At 40.9% G+C, this 19,634-nt stretch overlaps 1 protein-coding gene across 3 annotated transcripts in view; it reads right to left on the bottom strand.

The window, feature by feature from the left end:
• LRRN1 (leucine rich repeat neuronal 1) overlaps window positions 1-19,331 on the bottom strand; it is a 34,495-nt gene extending 15,164 nt beyond the window's left edge. Inside the window, exon 1 of one of the 3 annotated variants that reach the window (XM_034776391.1) lies at window positions 18,987-19,331. The gene's annotated coding sequence lies outside the window, so the exon portion shown is untranslated. Of the gene's footprint in view, window positions 1-10,363; window positions 10,598-17,731; window positions 17,751-18,986 lie in introns of those variants that run through there. The other 2 variants (XM_034776394.1, XM_034776393.1) reach the window with 2 other exon arrangements.
• Window positions 19,332-19,634: the final 303 nt, after the last annotated feature.

Genomic DNA, 19,634 nt, shown 5'->3' with positions numbered 1-19,634 from the left:
GAACTACTCACATTGTACACTCGAATCTGGGAGATGCAGGTTAGCATGGAAAGGAATTTTGCAGAAACAGCTCACTAAATCTAGGTAGGTTTTGTATTATTCAACAGCAACTAGTCATGGCCACTATGCAGTGGCACTGAGATGGTGGGTAACACAGGGGGAATCAAAAGTGGGATGTGTAACAAGGAAAAGATGGGGTATCTTTAAGGCTCTGGAACAAAAGCACGGGACCCAGCTGCCATATGGGCTGAGGCAAACTGAATCTGACTAATGTGAAATTGCTATCCAGAAAGTTTACCAACTCTAGCAGCAACATCTTTGTCTGCTTCCACTTAAAACACGCACTTGTCTACTCCTGGGGAACATTCTGCACCAAAATATTAAAAATTCTGCGCATGATATTTTAAAATTCTGCAAAATTTTATTTGTCAAAATAACACTACATAATCACACGAATTTCAATTATTTTGATAATTTATTTCAAAATACCTGTCAGCAAGTATGTCTGTAACAATACAGACACACACAAATTCCCCTAGGAGTGAAGTGTTAAAGAAACCCCTATGACAACCCAGTTCCTGTTTCTCTGTCCACTTCACAACCCCACCCCCCTTCGAGCCCAGCCTGCCCCCCTGAGTCCAGACATCTGCCTCCTTTCTCCTCAGGAGCCCAGAGGGAGAAACAACCTGCTGCTCTGTCCCAGGCTTGCATAGAGTTTCCTGAGCACCGCCCTCTCCTTCCCTCAGGGCATGCTGGGAACTGCAACTGCCAGGAACCCTCTATCTCCCTCTCCCTTCCACCCAGCAGTGCCTTCTATGTGTGAGCTGGGCTCTGTGTGGTCCAGTAGCCCCTAGTGGTGGCTAGCAGCACTGTAACCCATTTCTGTGGGGGAAAAGAAATTCTGCACGCACAATGTTAATTTCTGCAAAATTCTGCATTGCGCAGTGGCGCAGAATTCCCCAAGGAGTATAAACTTTTGGAATTCACAAGGTGTTTTTTGGTCAGGAGGAGAGGGATCGCAGCACCATGGCACAGTGTGAATAGGTCCTAAGTGGTCACTCTCTAGAAATATTGCAAGATTGTTGCCATGTATCTTTTTAGTGATCTTATCTGTAAATTGTAGGCCTGATTCCGTATTCATTACTTTTCATTAGTTTAACTCCATTGGCTTCAACTGACTGTTTTCGATTTCCATTGGAGTGAGACTGGAATCACTCCCTGTCTTTTTAAACAACTGTTGCCATTTTTGGAGAAAAGGCAATGATATGTTGCTAATTAAGACAGGCTTGTTTTCAGTATGCAAAAGCTGCATAGCTATCCAACCAGTGACTTATTTGTGCAGTTACCATGCATACATGCTGGGTGCACAGCTTTAAAAAAATCTGAGCCTAAATTTTATATTTTATATTGCCATAATTAGGCCCCAATCTGGAAGAGATTTCCAAAAGTATGACCTTTACATCTCACCAAAGTCAAAGGGACTCTGAATAGGCAACCAGGATCGAGGTCTTAAACTATATATGCATTCAGGATGTTTATGGCTAGCCTATTAAAAGGGCACTTTTTCTAAGCATCACGTCAAAATGCAGTCCTGACTACTCAAAAGATTGTCCAAAAATGCCACAAAAGTATTCCTGTTTAAAAAACTTTATATAAAGGATTATTAAATATTTCAAACAGGACTGGGGAAAAGAACTGTTCATAAGATTTATGTATAAGTTTAAGACAATGTCAAGCTTAAAATAAGGCAAGTAACAGTCATAATTTGTTAAGAGCATACTGTAGCTCTTAAATCTGAAAATGTCAGCTTGCTAATAGAAGCAAAGGAGTAAACAAGAGCGTAAAAAGCATGAATTAATAGGATGAAAACTGTAGGAAGCTTAATCCCAAAAGATGTTTAAGGTATAAAAAAATCTCTTTCCAAATAATGCCCACTTTTTAAATTACAGTGTTTTATTGTTTTTTCATAGACACAGCCCGTAAGAATAAAATTAATGTTTCATTTTAGTATGTTTGCAGGAAAATCTTAAGTGTTCATACTTTTCATACCCCAAAGAAGCGGATTTGCTGTATTTAAAAAAAACTCCTTTAGCAAATTCCATCTGTTATTCCAAAAATACTAGATTCTTTATCTCAACAGAAGAAATGCAAAGATTGCCCTGTTCCTAATATGGATATTAATATTAAATCCAACAACACTTTTAAGTATTGTTTATTGTGGCTGGTTTTTAGCTTTCACATCAGATACAGTACTTTCCATTAAAATCTTGAAGTACATTCACAGGAGACAGATTCTTCTCATTCGTACGCTCAGTAGAAGCACAGTGGAGGGTGCTGTGCAGAATATAGCTACTGTATATTGATGGGCCACTAACTCAAGCATGGAATTGCAACAGTGCCTCTCTGTCGTCTTCCATTTGAAAATATCTGGCAAATTAGCATTAACAAGTCATATTAGAAACATCAAGAATAATAAGTGCTTTCAAACAGTGGGTTGTCAAATTATATGCACTAGTAGTCTGTTTGTTTGGGGTTTTTTTTCTTTTTTTAAAAAAGGAAAGAAAAAAGCCCTCAAATACTCAAAAGCCATGAAAACCTGCAAGGCAAAATACATTTGTATAGTAGTGATATTTCTAAGTTTGAAGCCCAGTGTCCCGAGTGGCTATGCATCTGTTACATTCATTTTGATCGATGGTAAGATAAGCACTGGGAAAATGTGCATTGTGCTTTTGTTGCCCACAGTCCTATTAGTGTTCTGCTTATGGGAGCCTGATCCTGTTCTCACTGAAATCAGTCCTCCCCCAAACTCACTGGCAAAGGATCAAAGCTATGGTTAATACCCTTATTCCAGGTGATTAGAAGATGAATGGACTAAAATCTCTTGTAAAACTCTCTGCATAAATGAGGTTTTCAAAAAGCCAATAAAATAGTTCTGGTTATTTTGTTCGCAATCTTCTGAGAATTCTTTGGAGACAGTAAGGGTGAATTCTCCTCCTCTGAGGAGGAATGCACATGTCAGAGCCCAATGGGCTGGAATACTCTACCTGAATGGGGAGGAAGAGATCTTTTTTCTGCACTACTACTCACCACTCAGTCTGGATCTAACTTCAAAACCCACCCTTTTCCTCTCTCAATTCAAGTGACTGCTAGGAACAGAGTAGGCTGAAGTGTAGAGCTCTTGGGATGAGCAGGTGAGGCTGTTGTCTTGAGATCTGGATAGTAAGAATCTGAGAGCAGGCATTCCCACCGGAGCTGTAGTTGTGAGCATAAAAATCCAAGGAATGTAGGGCTGGAAGGGACTTCGAGAAGTCAACAAATCCAGCCCCCTGTCCTGTGGCAGGACCAAGCAAACTTAGACCACCACTAACAGATGTTTGTCCAGCCTGTTTTTAAAAACTTCCAATGATGTGGATTAAACAATCTCCCTCGTTAAACAACGATCTATCGTCTACAGCCAAGCGCTGAGGTACAACCGCATCTGCTCCAACCCCTCAGACAGAAACCAACACCTACAAGATCTTCACCAAGCATTTTCAAAACTACGATACCCACACAAGGAAATAAAGAAACAAATCAACAGAGCCAGATATGTACCCAGAAGCCTCCTGCTCCAAGACAGGCCCAAAAAACAAACCAACAGAGCTCCACTGGCCATCACCTTCAGTCCCCAGCTAAAACCTCTCCAACGCATCATCAGTGATTTACAACCCATCCTGGACAATGATCCCTCACTTTCACAGACCTTGGGAGGCAGGCCAGTCCTCGCCCACAGATAACCCGCCAACCTTAAGCATATTCTCACCAGCAACCATGCACCGCACCATAACAACTCTAACTCAGGAACCAACCCATACAACAAACCTTGATTCCAACTCTGCCCACATATCTACACCAGCCACACCATCACAGGACGTAACCAGATCAGCTACAACATCACCGGCTCATTCACCTGCACGTCCACCAATGTTATATATGCCATCATGTGCCAGCAATGCCCCTCTGCTATGTACATAAAGACTGTGAATGGCTATCCAACTACAGATGCAGTTTCTCCTCCCTTGGTGTTCACACCTCAACTGCTAGCAGAGCACCTCGCCCTCCCTGATTGAACTAACCTTGTTATCTCCATACTGATTTTTACCTGCCTCTGGAAATTTCCATTACTTGCATCTGAAGAAGTGAGGTTCTTACCCACAAAAGCTTATGCTCCCAATACTTCTGTTAGTCTTAAAGTGCCACAGGACCCTCTGTTGCTTTTTACAGATTCAGACTAACACGGCTACCCCTCTGATAGTCTTCAAATATGTTAAGTATCGGATTCCCCCTCAGTCTTGTTTTCTCAAGACTACACATGCCCACTTTTTTAAGCCTTTCCTTATAGGTCAGGTGTTCATCATTTTTTTTGTTCTCCTCTGGACTCTTTCCAATTTGTCCTCCTCTTTCTTAAATTGCAGCTTCCAGAATTGTACACAGTACTCTAGCTGCAGCCTCACCAGTGCTGAGTAGAGCAGGACACTTACCTCCCATGTCTTACATACAACCCTACTGTTAATGTGCCCCAGAATGATGATAGTCTTTTTTGCAACTGCATCACATTCTTGATTCTCAGTAAATTTGTGATCCACTATAACTGTCAAGTCCTTTTCAGCAGTACTACCACCTAGCCAGTTATTCCCCATTTTGTAACTGTGCATTTGATTTTTCCTTCCTCAGTGAAGTACTTCGCATGTATCTTAATGTATTTCACCTTGTTGAATTCAGACCCATTTGTCAAGGTCAATTTGAACTCTCATCCTGCCTTCCAAAGTGCTTGCAACCCCTCCCAGCTGGATGTCAACTGCAAGTTTTATAAACATACTAAGCACTCATTATGCAAGTAATTAATAAAAATATTGACTAGTACCCGACCCAGGACTGACCCCTGTAGGACGCCACTAGATATGCCCTCCCAGTTTGACATCAAACAATTGATAACTACTCTGAGTACAGTCTTTCACCCACTTTATATTAATTTCATCTAGGCCACAATTCCCTAGTTTGCTTATGAGAATGTTATGTGGGACTGTGTGAAAAGCCTTACTAAAATCAAGATATTACATCTACTGCTTCCCCCAGATCCACTAAGCCAGTAACTCAGTCATTTTGCTTGTATTTTACAATTTCATTACTCCTTATTTAGGGCATGGTCCCTCTTCTAGGGAGTAAATTCCTCTAAGACTGACATGTTGGAACCTACGCTTCGCTCATTAAGAAATGGTCCTGTGTGCTCATGTCAAGACAATGCTGGTACCTAGGTTTAAACAGGTTTTGCCCCTTTCTCTAGCCATTACTACACTTGCAGATCTGCACTAAAGAACACAGCAAAGCATATATGATGATGCAAAACAATATGCTGCAGAAGTATGGAAGTGACACGGTTTGTGGACTCCGTATACTTTCTATGCATTCAGCATGGTTGAAATACCCTGAACAATTTAATCCTCCCCCTTCTGCTTTGTGTATTCATATATTATGTGCAAGATGTAACCATTAACACTAGACAATCTGTTCCCTTTACTCAATAACACTTGCTTTGCTCGTTGAGTAAAAAAGGAGGCAGGAGCACTGTTGCAGAGAGCTACTGCTCCGAGTCTTATTGACTGCACAATTGAGGTCTTGTAACTACAGCATAGCAGGGACACAACTGAAGATGAGTTTTCTTTTACTCTGCACTAGCATCTGCAAAGTCCCAACCAGAAAAACTCTTCTGGGTGATGAACTGTCTGATTGCATCCACCTGGCTTCTGAATTGACTTTTTTTCCTCTCACTCCAGGTTTTCCATTTTCTTTGTTAAGATTCATTGAAGATGGAAAAGAAAGATGGTCTGGTGGTTAAGGTGCTGAATTGGGACTCTGGAGAGCGGAGTTCAATTTCCAGCTCTTCCACAGACTTCCCGTGGGGTGTGCAAATCACTTCATTTTTCCATGCCTCAGTTTTCCATCCATAAAATGTGGATATTATATTGCCTCAAATGTTATCTTTCTTGTGTATTCTTTCCTGCAAGTGGCAATGTGCAGAGGTCCCAGTCAAGTCAACGAGGCTTTGCATGGGTGCAGTGCACCTGCTTACATGTTGTTCAGTGGGGCCTAATTTCAGTTGGGGTTTCAAGGTACTACTGTTAGAAAAATATAATTATTTGTATGAATGGTATCCAGATAGTATAGTGGTTGCCACCTTAAAAATGTGATGATGAATAGATTCTGGTGGAGAGGATAACAAGTATAAGAGCCATAATCAGTAGTTTAACTGTGATTCCTGTTCCCTGAGCCAGTAGGGGTTGATGTTGCTGCAAACTCCCACACCACTGGCCCCTGCTGGAGGACAGCAATGATGGGGAGGGGGGAGCATACCACGGGAAGGGAAGAAGAGACTTCCCAAAGTCACTGAGTTTGACTTGCTCTCTCATCCCCCTCCTCACAGTCTACCCAGGCAGGAACTGGGTGAAACTGCTCGACTTATATTTTCACTGGAAAGAAGAAAACAAAAGCCCACATTTTGCAGAAAGTCACCTAAATTTGGACTTCTGTGACAAGTTTTTCTCAACAGTCCCAGCAGAGAAAGCAGCTAGGCACTGTCTTCTACCAAACAGAATATCCCAAAATGACTTTGGGGTGCATTATGCCCCTACGTGTTTATTTCATGCAAGGCTGGTCATGGAGATTTGAATCTAGGATTACTGGGTTTTGAATGGTAGCCTAGACCAGTGCTTCTCAAAGCCGGTCTGCCGCTTGTTCATGGAAAGCCCCTGGCGGTCCGGGACGGTTTGTTTACCTGCCGCGTCCACAGGTTCGGCCGATCGCGGCTCCCACTGGCTGCAGTTCGCCACTCCAGGCCAATGGGGCCTGTGGGAAGGGCAGCCAGCACATTCCCTGGCCCACGCTGCTTCCCGCAGCCCCCAGCCTGAGCGGCGAACTGCGGCCAGTGGCAGTCGTGATTGGCCTAACCTGCGGATGCGGCAGGTAAACAAACCAGCCCAGACCACCACCAGAGGCGGCCCGACTTTGAGAAGCACTGGCCTAGACAGTTCATAACCTGAAAGGATGCACAAAGAGGATCAGTGGCCTACAAAAGAAAAAGGAGAACTAGGGAGCTGGGAGAGAGTGCTGGAAAAGAATGTCATGACCTTGCCTAGTTTATCTGATGAGTGATAGTTTTATTGGTAGAAATAGTAATAAAAATATGGTGTATGTGAGAAATGCCTTGGACCACAGAAAAATGTGTGTGCTTGAACTGCACATGCATTTCATTAAGCCAGAGACAATAGCTTTTCCCTCTCTTCCCCCTCTGGTTCCCTGCCAGTATGGTTATTTTGCTTCCAACACAGCTCTAGCGGAGGCTTCCATTTTGTGACTTATCTGGGTTCCCCATCTGCTTGGGCAGAGCCAGTCTGTAGGTGGTTCGTACCACAGTGAGTGGTACCCAGGAATATCTTTGCTAGAAAAAGTTGCCAAAAAAATAAAAATCAATGAGCCAGTTTCGGTGTGAATTTATAAGATTGACATCATAATGGCAATGGCTATAGGAAGCACATAAGCTTTGCAATGATAATAAGCAAACAGTTCATTTACTTTTATAGCCTAGATTTTGTACCAACAAACAAGTAAAAAAGGAGGGGCAGAGCCTTGTTGTTGTTGTTAAATTGCACTTTGGTAATTTTATTTTTTCTTTATAGGGCTGTACTAAAATAATTACTTTGTAATGACCATAGTGATTAAACTTTAAATAAAATCAAAAGCTTTACTTTTACAGTGTGTCTCTGTGCAACTTATGTATAAACATTATATTGTAGAGGGTGAATCCTGCATTCCTATTGACTTCATTGGCAATTGTGTGCGTGCAAGGAATACAGGATCAGGTCCCATATTACATAGTGTTTTGTTATATGTAGGTTAATAAAAACAGTGTAATGAATTGGCTGGCATGGAGGCTTTTGACTGCTCATTCAATACTGTGAATACACCCGTAAGAAAATAAACAGATGAAGCATGGTAGGTGCTTAAAGATCCAATATATAAGTTGTTAACACCAAGCCACAGGATTTGGAACCTAACCAAGTCAAGATAGCATAGAAGCAATTCCATTAAGCAGCCTCTGATTTGTTTTTGTTACTACACTGGATTAAAGTTGAGTTGATATTAGTGAAAATAACTTCTCGTCAAGTTACTGGGTAGCATAATTTCTCCTCCTATTTTACTAGTGCCTTAGGACACTTTTCTTCTGAATAGTTTTCTACATGAAGTTTTCTGCGTAAGCTCTTTTTCCCCCTGGAGAACCTCCTGGTTCTTCTTTCACTGTTGGTAATATAACACTTTAAACCAGGGGTAGGCAACCTATGGCACGCATGCCGCAGACAGCAGGGGAGCTGATTTTCAGTGGCACTCACACTGCCCGGGTCCTGGCCTCTGCATTTTAATTTAATTTTAAATGAAGCTTCTTAAACATTCAAAAACCTTATTTACTTTACATACAACAATAGTTTAGTTATATATTACAGACTTATAGAAAAAGACCTTCTAAAAACGTTAAAATGTATTACTGGCACGCGAAACCTTAAATTAGAGTGAATAAATGAAGACTCGGCCCACCACTTCTGAAAGGTTGCCGACCCCTGCTTTAAACTAAACCCAGTACCTTACTTAAAAAGAGGGGGGTTTTGGGGGGGGGGGGGGGGGGAGGGAGAGATTTCCACCAATAATTTAACTGCTATCATGGTGGGAGGGGGGAATGGCCGGTAACATACAGTCGTCATCTAAAAGATTCAAGTCCATCTCAACTGAAAACTGAGAAAACATCAAGCAAATATTTATCATACTGCATCTCCAGTAGCACCCAAAATTTGCCAAGTAATGAGTTTTCCATATCGAAAAGAAAGCATGATCCTTGTTCTGAGTAGTTCATAATCTAAAGACAGACCTACAGAGAGTAGGGGAATTTGTATATCCAATATTATGCACACACTTAACAAGGACATAGAAACTATTCCCAAATTTTGCTCCTCAGGCATGTCATTTTCAAGTCAGCAAGTTTCCCATAAATATAATTGCTTATTTAAAATTCTGAGAAATATATAGGATGAGCAATAACTGGTGGAATTGACAGAAATAGCAATTTATACTTTGCAGTAAAGATTTTAAACTGTTGATGCTTTATTTTTTATTAAACCAGAATGTGAAGACTTTACCTAATTGAGACTATTTATCCAGACATTGAAATGTTTTGTATATAAATGTATTTATAAATTAGTGGACAAAGACCATTTGTCTGAGTGCACAAAGTATCTTGTACTGTAATGAAGTTATTTTAAAGCGTTAAGTTGTCGTTTCTTGGCAAACTTTTTTTTGGTTCTTGAAAATAGTTCATTTAGCAGCTTTGTTTACCCACAGGTGAAATCAGGATCTACAACTACCTTCTTCAATATCTAGAATTAGTAGGATGGTGGGTTTTTTAAAATGTCAATACTTAGTCAGTTTCTAATTAGTAATAGATATTTGTAATTTAAATTTGATGAAGGCCCTATCAGAATAAATGATCTTCATACTAATATGCACATTAGCAAGTTATGCATTTACTAGGTATTTTGGGTGTTGCTTAAGCAAGTGATCCATAAAAAACAAACACAAAATATAGGAGTTATTACATCTGTGATAGACTACATGTACTGTTACCACGTTTAACAGCTTTGATTTAGACTTTCTATAATAACAAAAAAATCTAAATCTCCTGCATTCTGGACAACCACAACTATTCTATCTGCAAATACAAAACAAAATGTACAAGAAATACCAATTTATAAGCTTTCTGCTTCCTGATCTGTTTAGCAAAGTGCTTTTATGCTAGTTTAATTTCTTAGGCCCTGATCCTGCAGTGTGTTGCTGACAAGTGAATCTGTGAACTTGCTTGGAAACCTAGCGCAATAGTTAAACCGAACCAGAGCTTTGGGATCTAATCCAGTTCCCCCTGAAATCAATGGGAGTCTTTGCACAGTCTTCCCTGGGTGCTAGATTAGGACTGTAAGCTTATAAGTAGGAAGACTTTATAGGGCAAATTCTGCTTTGATGAATATCCTGTGAAACTCCACTGACCTTAGTGGGGCTTCTTGGAGTGAAAGTCAGTGGAGAATTGGGCCTCATGTCAACTTTTCATGAAAGTAAAACAAACTCCAAAGATTGCATCTAAACTTGGCTAATGATTTTGAAGTTCTGTTGACTGAATTCAATGAACATAAGCTAAGCAGATCTCCAGTATGGTGGAGAAACCATGTAAACATTTTATTTAGATTAAGCAAGACCATTTCCCCCTATTAATTGTCTTGAAACTTCTCACCAAGTGGGATTAGTGGTCCCATTTGAAGTATTGCAGTCAGAGGGACAGATCTGTTTTACAGATGCAGATCCAAGCTAACAGACGTCTTCTGGTGGGATAACATAAGCCATATCTTAGAGTCCCTAAGGTGGTGCTGTGAGCAGTTTCCTAATTTGATTAATACAAACGTCCCAGAAAGCATCTCTTTCTGATGTCAATCACCATCAGACTCTTGCAGGGACCAGATGTATCTGAGTCAACTTTGCATCAGACATGCCAAACCTGTGGGGGAAAAAAATGCAAAAATTGGGCTTTTTTTTTTTTTGCTTAATTGGCTTGAGAGTTGCTTGTTGGCTAATAGTAACTTATTGCTTGTAGCAGCTTCCTTTTTTTTGATTGGCTCCTGGCAAGCAGGGGGAAAGAGGAAAGAGAGTCAGGGATGCACAGCAGGCCCACCACAGACCCAGACTGCATGCCGGGGATATCCAGTGACAGTGTGTTGGGGTTATTAAGGATTGTTGGCTTGTTTGGCCTTGTTTTGAAATGGGATTAGCTTGATTTTTGGCTTATTGTGAAAGTCAGGGTGCTTATTTACCACATGAAAGTTGGCATCTGTGCTTTGCATATGTCATAGCAAAAACCCATGAAAATGAATAACTGTGTGGGGGAAAGGGAACATACACAGTTTCTAGGTTTCCTAAAAACTATCTGGGGCAGAATTAGTGATATGTGCATAAAACTGCTCCGCAACGGTCTATCAACATGTCCAACTGTGACAACAAAAACTCTTGGTCAACCCTATAAAACACCATGGAAATACTGAACATCAAGAGAACCTGAGGTGGAAATATGCATGAGACACAGCTATTAAGTCACATGAGCCAATTTCAGCCCTGGTGAACCTCCAGCATCTTCACTGTATAAGCAAAAACAATGAGGAGTACTTGTGGCACTTTAGAGACTAACACATTTATTTGGGCATAAGCTTTCGTGGGCTAAAATCCACTTCATCAAATGCATGGAGTGGAAAAATATAGTAGACAGCTATAAATACACAGCATATGAAAAGATGGGATTGCCTTACCAAGTGGGGAGTCAGTTCTAAATGAGAAAATTCAATTAAAGTGGAAGAGGGCAATTATCAACGGGGGCGGGGGGAGGGGGAAATAACTTTTGTAGTGGTAATCAGGGTGGCCTATTTCAAACAGTTGGTGTGAGTAACAGTAAGGGGAAATTAGCATGGGGAAAGTAGTTTTTGTAGTGACCCATCCACTCCCAGTCTTTATTCAGGCCTAATTTGATGGTGTCCAGTTTGCAAATTAATTCCAGTTCTGCAGTTTCTCACTGGAGTCTGTTTTTGAAGTTTTTTTTTGTTGAATTGCCACTTTGAAGTCTGTTATTGAGTGTCCAGGGAGACTGAAGTGTTCTCCAACTGGTTTTTGAATGTTATAATTCTTAACGTCTGATCTGTGTCCATTTATTCTTTTGTGTAGAGACTGTCTGGTTTGGCCAATGTACATGGCAGAGAGGCATTGCTGGCACATATCACATTGGTAGATGTGCAGGTGAACAGGTGACGGTGTGGCTGATGTGATTAGGTCCTATGATGGTGTCCCTTGAATAGATATGGGGACAGAGTTGGCAAGAGGGGTTTTGCAGGAATAGATTCCTGGGTTAGTGTTTTTTGTTGTGTGGTGTGTAGTTGCTGGTGAGTATTTCCTTCAGGTTGGGGAGGGGGAGCAGTCTATAAGCGAGGACTGGCCAGTCTCCCACTCTGAAACTGTTCACTGTATGAATTGAATAGAGTTTCCTCAGGGATGAATTTGGCCCACTTAGCGCATATTCTTGAATAAACTGCAGCATAAAGGTAGGGAGAGTCCGGCTATACACTTACTGCTATAATACACAGATAAATGTTAACTGCTTAAGAAGTGTCATAGGCTATGTAACAATCCATGAAACAAGTAATGTGGAAGAGATTACTAATCACAGGGAACCCTATTCTGTTAAGTTACATGAGCACAACTTCTGTTTGAAGCCTTTTGGGAGTTGCAGCCATGTAACTCTGAACACAGTTTGGACCAGCACTTTTGGAAGTGAATGTTTAGGTTATTCTTTTTTTTAAAATACATATAATCAAAAAACTATATTTAGAAAAGCCCCTATTGTCACTTTCATCCACTTGCAGTTTCAGTACAGCAACTGACTTGGGATCTCCTGCTTCCCTGTAGAAACAGCAGTTTCTCTCCAGGTCTCTAATCAAAGGTGACAGCCATATAAATTGATGTATTCACAGGAGTTTATTAAATTAAATATCAGAATGAGATGCTAACAATTCCTAAATAAAACCCGTGAGTCTTTTTTCCCCCTTTGGTATTAAACTTTGTGAGGCAGCAGAGAAAAAGTATCAAACCATGCTCACATAAAAAGAATGATGGTTGGCATTTTAGAAAAGTGGATTATGAATCAAGGTTATTGTACAAAATAAAGGAAAGACTATCTCTAGGGCACTTTCATAACTCCTGCATAGTTTAGAGCCATTACATCTCAAAACAATGTCCTGCTAAACATTTAAGACCAGTATTTAAAATTACTTTGCCTTTCCTTAAACTTTATATCTACCTTCTAGATCAAGTATATTTTGCCTATCTTGAGACTGTGTTCTAAATAAAGTTTGGTCCCTGTTCTCTTGCCACTTAAGTCAATAGCAAGATCTAGACCAAAGGTCTGGTGTGCATCATCAAAAGAAAACTGCACCACAGAATTTGGAGAAATGAAATTTTCCACTGAGAACTTGCAAATTACAAGTTAAAGTTACCCAAAGTATATTGAGTATTTTATGGCAGGATTTTCAAGAGCATTTGGCATAACTCTGCTCCCCCTAATGTCAATGAATGCCTATTGACTCCAACAGGAGCAGAGTTAGGTCAACAGTGAGTGGTTCTGAAAATCTCACCTTGGGCATTCATTGTCATACTTTTAAAAACTGAGAGAAGCCATCGAACTTCACAAAAGGCCAACGTAAACAGATTTGTAGTAAAGTGGTTGTTTAAGAAGCAATGAATAAGAAAATGTAGTTTAAAAATTGTTTTGTTTCTTAGCTTAAGAAAAGGTATGCTCTATTATTGATTAACTGCTTTCAATAGATTAAAGGATTACAACAGCTCAGTCAGTTATAACCACAAAGAAGACAAGACAAAGTTAATGTCTTTCAAAACCAGATGTTCATTGGTCTATTTTGCATTAAAAATTAGTCTTTTGAGTCTCTTAGCTTTTCAGAATAGAGACCAATCCTTTGGGAAGCACAATTTATTAGTATTGTGATATGACAGTATTGGTTTAGTGTAGATTAGGGGTTTTGGTTTTTTACTGTCACTCATTTTCCCCCATTTTGTTGTAATTTTGCTAGATGTTAAGACTATGGGATTGTCAACATTTGAAATGCTACAGCAGGTTCTCCCCTTGGCATAGGCAATCCACTTCTCTGAGAGGCAGTAGCTTGGTTGAGGCAACTTCTGTTGACCTAGTACTGTCTAAACTGAGGTCAGCTTAACTATTTCATTCATAGGTATGGATTTTTCACAACCTTAAGCAATTTAACTGGGTCAACTTAACTTTTCAGGGTAGACCAGGCCTAAGCCACTTGTAGCTAAGAAAAGTGTTCCTACAACTCTCGTGTTTACTTTTTCCTAACGGCATATTTATTTAGCATCCATACATCTATGAAAACATTAAAAACCTAAAGTGCGACAGACAAGGTCTGCAAGATATATTATGGTAGAAAAACAAGCTCAATATACTTTAGATGCCATGGTATTTAATGGTTTCATTCTGCTAATTGCTTGGCACCTTCTGTGACACTCACCAGTCTATGAGCTCAGCACCTTGCAGAATGAGGCTTTTAATTAGGTGAAGATGCACGATTAGCATTTGAAATACAGGACTGCTGTGAATTAATGTTATGGAAACAGATAAAAATGGGAAATGAATTATATGCTTCCAGAAACTTTATATAGATTTTTCTTCAGTTCTATGCCTACAAAATGTCTGCCAGAAAACAAAACAACAAAACAACCTTTAGCTTGGAAGAATGAAGTATCACACATGTAGGTTACCATAGTTACGTGAACAATACAAATGCCACCAGTGTTTCTATTTCATACACAAATGAGGGGACAGCTGTGGAGACCACATGTCTGCCAATAGAATAATATATGTGAACTGGGATAGCTTGGGTCAGAAAATTATAACTCACTTATATTAATCAGGGCTTCAAATAACAGACAGCTCTTAAGTTAAAATATACACATCACAATAAAAGTCAGAGTAAGAATAGTTTTTAATTCTTGAAGGACCTTTGATTGTTCAGTGAACATTTCCATTATCTTTGCAACTTGCTAGATACTGTATTTGTTTGAATAATGCTATAAAATGCAATTCTTATAAATGTCACTTGATTCCCCCCCCCCCCTTTGGTTTCATCTCTTCCTGATGCCCTAGCCCAATCCTGTAGTCCTTACCTAGTTTGCACCCAATCCAAATCCCACTGAGGTCAAAGGAAGTATTTTCCCATTGACTTTAATGAGCTTTGTATCAGGTCCATAATGGGGTGTTTTGCCTGAGTAAGTACCCCATGGAATGCTGAAATATTGTGGTTGACATCTGTAATGATATTGATGAATAAAAACAGGGGCGGGGGGGTGAAGGTGGAGAGAGCTTGTTTTACTTGTTAATATCATGCAAATAAACTAGAGGCCCAGAAGTAATCTTTGATACATTAGAAACAATCTGACCACGACCTTCATTACGAAGGTCACCATTTGCAGTAGTGAGCATTTTAAAATGAAATTAAAATCTGTTTAAATAAGTTTGGAGGTGGCATCATCCTTAATAGTCACAAAAATTAACAGCAGAGTCATAGAACTACAAATATTTTAATGAATTATGCAAACTGTATTTTAAATATTGTACCTGAGTTATGATTCATGCAAGGTGTTTAACTAGTTTTCCCTAAAAGTCAAGAGCTTCTAAATGTTGACAGTTGCAGTATGCTGCTGATGTACTGAGAAAGCATAACACAAGAAATATAATTAAAGAAAAGTTTTCCTTGGTCTCCAAAGTGCCCTGATATTGCATCAAACTAAAACAACAAGGTTAGTCCATTACTTTAGTGAATGCTGCTTTGAGTGCAGGAAAACAAAACATGTGTGCTTGAAATAATTCAGCTAGCAATTACTTGCATGTATAAGACTATGATAATTAAATATTAATCAAAGCTCTATTCTTGAGAGAAATGCTTGTACTGTATTCATGAGTTGGAATAAGATGCCCAGACTGAAAACTTTAAAAACAAAACCAAAAAACCAACAGATCTTGCTACCAAAGATCTTGCTATATATCTCAAAAGCAATCTGAATAAAAAAATAAATAGAAATCTGTCTGCTTTCCATGTGAACTTGCTACCTTGTTGCAGAAAGTCTTCCATAATTAGTTTAATTTTTTAACTGATTAACATAGATCACCGTATATGCCACGAAATTTGCAATATAGCTATTTCCCTGTCTAACCAATATAATGTCACTCATCTCAATGATTGGTACAAGCAGTCTTTTAGTTTCATCACTGTAATTGATCCTTTTAAAGTTCAATAAAGTTATTAGAATATGTATATTTTATAAGGATGGTATAAAGATCTATTCAGGATAAATTTTGAACTGTGAAAGCAAGTATTTTCGTTACATGGCAATTCCATGAATTTCAGCTCTTGAAAAAAATCTCAAGCTTCAGAGTGTAAACTGAACACCCACAGTGGGGGATGAGGAAGGAATCTCTTCCTTTCAGGGTATGGTACTATATATGCATGCAGCATTATGGAATGAAGAGGGCGTCAACTTCCTCTGGAGCATCAGATATTTGCCCCTACCAAAGGCAATATACCAGATTACATAGGCCAATAGTCTAATCAGATATAACAAATCCTATTTTATTATCTGGAATGCTTCCTTCCCCCAATGAATTAATTTGTTTTTCTCTGTCCAAATGTATCTTTCTTAAGTTTTTAATTCCAATTTATAGGACTCGAAGAAAAATATTTTAGTTGATTAAAACACTTAATATAACAATGAGATCTCATCTGATGTAAGGCTTTGGCCATTTTAAATGTCTCCAGGATTGTTTCATGTGCACCTAAATTACTTACTTTCCAATAAAAGGTTTATAGTCTCATTTAGAAATGTCCATAAGGAAGAAAGACAAACATTCACAGAAGAGCTTTAATGCTAGGATTTGTAACTTGGTAAATACTGTGCAGCATTAAGGCAAAAATGATAACTGCTTAGTTGGGTCATCTGTATCGTCTTTCGACTATAACATTTTTTATTTAAGTTTTATGGTTACATTTCCCCCTATTGCCTAGTGGGAAAAATGCATTGAACCAGCACTAAATAGCTTAAGGAAACATGTAAAATAGCAGACTAACATCTGTTGTATTCCTCCTCAAAACATCCAACACTTGAATACAATGCATGCTCTCTCTCTCTCTTTAGATGCCTCCGTCCATGAAGTTTTAGAATGCAGGGGTTAACCCCTTTCAGTGAATGGGCCCTTTTACTCTTGAGAACAGCCTATGAGACTCCAACAAAAGGAGAGGCAACTGGTTCTTGGCATGTTAGTAGGTATATTCACCCAGACTCACGTGCAGCTCATGCTGCAAGCCCTTTGTCCTACTGGGCTTCACAATGCTGGGAGGTGAACAGTGCACAGAGTGCTGTCTATCAAGCTAATACTGGAGAAAACAAGAAAAGTCCTTGGTTTGTGGCCGTTTGAATCAGGTTATTGATTTTCAGCATCCTGCATTGTTACATTAAGTTATAATGATGTGAAAGGGGAATGTGTGCGGTACTTTATTTTAAATCAGCCGTGTGTGTGTGTGTGTATATATATATAAAATACAAAAAAGGGCAGATTCTCAGCTGGTGCAAATCTGCATACACCATTGGCTTCAATTTACACCAGATCAGGATCTGGCCCTATTTGAGGCCAGTGAGATTTAGTGCATTTTCATCTGCTGAGTTTGTGATGTGCAATATTAGAAAATTGTACACATGGGCAAAATTGTGTCACTTGAAGTGTTTTTTAAAATATAATGGTACAGAAAAATCTCTATATAGGAGTAAACTGCTACTGCTGAAATTGCAAATCATACTCTCCTTCCCTACCTCTACCATCCATCTCATCCACTCAGACTTTTAAATATTACCAAAACAAGTTAATACAGGTATGGAGCAGTCATGACTCCAATATTTCATTGCAAACAACAATCAAAGAATTTGGCTTTCAGATAAAAGTGACAGCCATTCATACAATTCCCAAACAGAAAAAAAAACTTACACAGAGCCTTTATTCCATTTTCTGAAGGTCTATTGTTAAACTGAAGACTCCTTGTCGTTTCAAATTCCTTCATGTGAATGGAGGAGGCAAGACATCTGCCAGGATACACTCACATTTGCATGCAAATCAGAGATTTAGAGACATACATGCCCCTGCTAGACAATCAGCACCAGTTTCACTCCATACATAAAGTGATCAAACTTCATTCCTCTACTTTTTCATACATGACTTGTAGTCAGTTTTATTTCAGTAGTTTACCAGTGAGATAAATGCACTAGACAAGTACATGATGTAGGTGGTGGAAACTAGTAAAAATGATTACATAAAACAAAAGCAAAACTGGAGTAGCCTAGAGGAAAGCAAAGTGCCTTAAAAATGAGTAAGGGGGACACCAAAAGCCCACCTGAATGGCAGGCAACATTCCTTAAAGACCATCTTATCCATTTTCTTGTTTACCCTTGTGGGTTTGAAACTTAGAAACAGCTCCGTCCCCCTGGATTATCCTAATGCACTATGAAATCACTATTCATGCAGTAAATCTTACTACCCTTTGTAACTTTCTTGGTGGCGACAAACAATACCCTAGCCATGTACAGGGCAGACCTGGCCGTAGCCAGCTTTTCACTGGAGGGCTCTTGCTTCTATAAAGGACCAGAACCTCGAGGCTGAATCCCTAACCAGAAAAGCCGGTTGACTGGGATTTCCTTGGAAGACAGGGAACCCCTTGATCCTGCTGTCACCATCCTCCCTCGCCCCTACCCCACATCCCTCCCAGCACAAAGGACACTGCCTGGCAAACTTTCCTCACTGTGTCTGACTGTCTGGCATAGAGTTGGCAGCAGCAGCTCCCTGCTGGTCCTCTAGCAGGATGGAGAGAAGCAGAGATCGCCTGGAACCACCACACCTATTAGCACGTGTGGAGATCACAGCCTGGGGGGGGGGGGGGGGGTGGTGGGGGGGGGACGTTTATTATATTCCCATTATGAACCTTAACCCTTTGCCGGCTGCGTCAGCCTGGGCTGTGGGCGACCGCTTTAAAGTAGCCTCAAGGTTTTCAGGGCGATTTTGCGGTCGAGACAAAAGCGGTCTTTGCGATTGTCCCCGGGGTGGCCACTTAACATAGGTTTCGTCATAAATTGACCCCCCCCATCCCCCGGTTCAGCACTGGCAGCCCCCACTGCTGGATGCCAGCCCTCCCCTCCCCACTGCAGCTCCGAGCGAGCCTGCCCTCCCCTGCCAAGGAGAAAACACTTACCCAGAGGGTGCGGGGCGGCGGATGCTAAGCCCCGACTCCTGCCCCTAGCCGCACGCTGGGAGCAGGCTGGCTGCCCATCCACCAGCCGCTACCCCTGGGCAGGAGATGCCCCGTTCACGGAAAGGGGGTGGGGGACGTGGCTGGGATTTTTTTGGTTCAGGGTCCAGCCCCCCCGCCCCCGGGGCGTGCGGGGAGCGCGATACAATTTGTAGAAGGGAAAAAAAAAACTCAAAGCCTCGGCCAAGCCCTAAGCGATGCTGGCTGCGGTGTCCGCTCCACACCCTGCTGCTCAGCCAGACAGTCCCTCGGTCTTCCTCTCCTCTCCTCTCCTCTCCTCTCCTCTCCTCTCCTCTCCTCCTTCTCCGCTGCTGCTGCTACCGCCTTCCCTCCTCCTCCGCCGGGCTTTGTGCTGCCCGCAGCCAGCGTGCACCTGGTGTAAGCAAAGCAGGTCAGCTGATGGGCCGGGTCCTGATTGGCTGCCCCCCCTCCCCTTTTACACTGCCTCCCCTCCCCCCGAGACCCAAGCCGGGCACCATCTGTAGGGGCTGGTAACAAAGGGGGAGCGTGCGCGGCTGCTCCGTGGGGCCCGCCAGGCAGGGCGCTCCCGCTGCTGCTCTGGGAACCAGGGGACTGGAGCAGCATCTTCCC

Source organism: Trachemys scripta, chromosome 7, assembly GCF_013100865.1.
Source record: "Trachemys scripta elegans isolate TJP31775 chromosome 7, CAS_Tse_1.0, whole genome shotgun sequence".
NCBI lineage: Eukaryota > Metazoa > Chordata > Testudines > Emydidae > Trachemys > Trachemys scripta.
Note: the sequence above shows the minus strand (reverse complement) of the source record. Positions and strands in the feature narration are given on the sequence as shown.